Source organism: Propithecus coquereli, unplaced genomic scaffold (assembly GCF_000956105.1).
Source record: "Propithecus coquereli isolate 6110/MARCELLA unplaced genomic scaffold, Pcoq_1.0 Scaffold196, whole genome shotgun sequence".
Taxonomy (NCBI): Eukaryota; Metazoa; Chordata; class Mammalia; order Primates; family Indriidae; genus Propithecus; species Propithecus coquereli.
The window spans coordinates 1,425,767-1,428,767 of record NW_012144522.1 but is presented as its reverse complement, the minus strand read 5'-3'; positions in this window follow the sequence as shown (position 1 = coordinate 1,428,767).

Below are 3,001 nucleotides of genomic sequence, written 5' to 3'. Positions count from 1 at the left end.
CTCTAGCCAGGACAACATAGTAACTCAAAAAAAAAAAATTATTTGACCATATATGCAAGAGTTTATTTCTGGGTGCTCTAATCTATTGCATTAGGCTATATGTTTATATTTATGCCAGTGTTATACTATTGTGATTACTGTTAGCTTTGTAGTAATTTTTGAAGTCAAGAAGTATGAGCCTTCAATTTTTGGGGGGGTGCTATTTGTGTTCTCTTGAGATTCCATATAAATTTTAGGATGGGTTTTTCTATTTCTGCAAATACAACACTGTTGTGATTTCAATCGAATTAAATCTGTAGATCACTTTGCACTTCGAGTAGCATTGACATTTTGACAATATTAATTCTTTCAACCCATGAACACAGGGTATCTTTTCATTTATTTATGATTTGTTTAAATTCTTTCAGCAATGTCTTGCAGTTTTCAGCCCCTCTGTCCTTCTGTCCCTCTGGCTGTGTTATTCAGCTTTCTGACACCGTGACGGGACCCTGCAGAAGTCTTGCTTTATCTGTGTCTGGGTCCCCAGCACCACTACAACTATAAATACTCCTTATCCAAACCCAGACGAGGCTCTGATGAGTGGCACGAGAGAGGAATCCTCCCAGCCAATAGGGGACAGCCACGCCCTGCTCAGGGGCTTATGAAAGGCAGGTCCATGAGGCCACCCTGCCCTCTGACTCAGGACTTGTACGAGAAAGGGCCTCCCATTGCATTCGAGATGAGACTGAAGACCCAGAGCCCCTCTGCCCCTCCACCCGACACCCAGCTGACCAGCCCTCCTTACCTTGCTCCTCTAAAGAAGGGGGTTCAGATGTGGACGAGAAACCATTTGAAGGAAAAGGCAAAACACTTTCTTTCCAGTCCAGTAAAAGCCGCACCCAAATGCATGAGAGGGAATTGGGCTGTCTGTATGGAAGCTCAAAGGAAAGGTGAAATCAGGGATAGCAAATTCTGTGTATTTGTTTGGGCTTCATTTTGGGGAAGGTTATGGCAAATGGCTTCTAGTCCAGAGGAGACTTTAACAAACATGATTCCCTGGAGCCTTATCCCCCCTTCTCATCCTGGTCACCTGTTGAGCAGACTAGCTGGAAATGAGCCACAAATATGGGTTGGGGAGGTTCTGGGTGTCTTAGGCGGCAGCCAGTGACCTAAAATTCCTCTTTTTCTTCAGGTTCAGAGCCCAAGTCAAATAAAGAGATATATTTCAAGGGAATTAACCTTAAAGTCAGAAACAGCTAGATTGCTGTATCGAGTGATATTTTGCTATTCGGTGTTGAAGAGGGACAGGAGATGGGGTAACTCGGTCTCCCTTGAGCAGGGAGCTGGGAGCTCTTCAGTAACTCAAACTCTTACTTTATTTACAAATCAGAGTGCAGCGGACATAAGGAGAACTCCAGGAAGAGGAAAATTAGCTACATGATAGATAAAACAGGTATGATCTTGCTTTTTTTTTCTTTTTCATCCCAAGAGGAACAGGCAGGCGAGCAGGCAACTCATCAAGAGCGGGCAGTGCGCAGGAAAGGGGCTGCTCAGTGGATTAAGTGGGTTTGGAAAACCCATGATCCAGGGAGCATTTGGGGACCAAGGATGGGCGTGGCCTCAGCTCCTCGTAGACACTGAGGGAGTTGGAAGCAGGAGAAGAGACAAGTGGGGTTCGCTAGAAGACCGTGGTGAGATCTCGGGCCTGGGGGTCCTTGGGAACTGCGTTGGCGAGTTTCTCAACCACATGCTCGCTCCACATGAACCTCTGCAGGCCGTGAGCACAGAATTAAATTGGGAAAAAAGAAGCGAAAGGCCCCAACACGGGCTGCTACAACGAGAGCAAGAGAACAGCAATACCTGTCAAAGCGGACCTGCGAGGGCACCCTACGGACTGCTCAGGCGGTACCGGTCCTTGTCCCTAGGAGGTTACCGCCTTGCACCACTTCAGAAAAGCTCTCATGCTTCCTGCAAGCTACGTGTGAGGCCATGTCAGGATGCGTCCAGGTAGGGGACCAGCAAGCAGATCCTCCAGTGACCTGGCAGCTCTGGGGGCTCGCCCAGCTCTGAGGGGCTCTGACGGAATCTGTGTACCGCAGTGGCCTGTGTCTTCCCTGCTGAGGGCTGGCTCATCCCAGCCCCACTGCTGGGTCCCCAGGGCCCACAGAGATGCTCAGAGCTCCTCCTAGGAGGGAGCGAGGCCCACCCCTCCCAGGGAGTAGAGAGCTGGAGACATTGATGCATCAGACTGATTTTGAGCTGGGGCACCTGGACCCTATTCAGCAAAGCGGGCAGATCTGGGAGCAAGAACAAAGACCTGCTACTTCTCAGATTCCTCCAGATGACCGGGAGGGACGGTTTTAGACACACTGCTAACAGATGACAGAAGCTGGGCGATCATAAAAAAGAAACTTGAGAAATATACTCAAAACGATGAACTATTGGTTTTGTTGAGATGAAGATTACAGTCAAATGTTAAATTTTGGTAGACCTTTGAGGTGGTTTGAATGTCTAACAATCGTGCTATTCTTTATAATCAGAACAAATATCAGGTACAACCATTCATATGTGTTTGTGTACGACAGAATGCAGCCAGATTTTTATGAGTTCGTATCCTCCCCCTTTAGTTCTAAAAAGGAGGTAGCTCGAAACGCTCCCACCCGGTCCATGCAGGATTCGTAACCAAAATCCTTTAACAGCATCTCTGTGTTGAAAAATACTTACATTTTTCAATTTGATGTGTGAAATCACCGCGTCATTTTTGTTTCATTTTTATGTCCTTTATATGTAAACAAAGTCAGGTCAATTAAATGTTTATTATTTAAATTCATTTTTCATTCAATTGTTGTCTCAATTTGGCAACTCTATCCTGTTTTATGTTTTCAATTTTCCTATTTTATGGTAGGATTTTAAATCTCATATAGATATTGTCATTTCTTTTACATATTGTTATATTGCTTTTACACGTTTTTCTATTTGCATTTTACGGACGATCCTAGAATCTTTCAGATTATAAATAGAT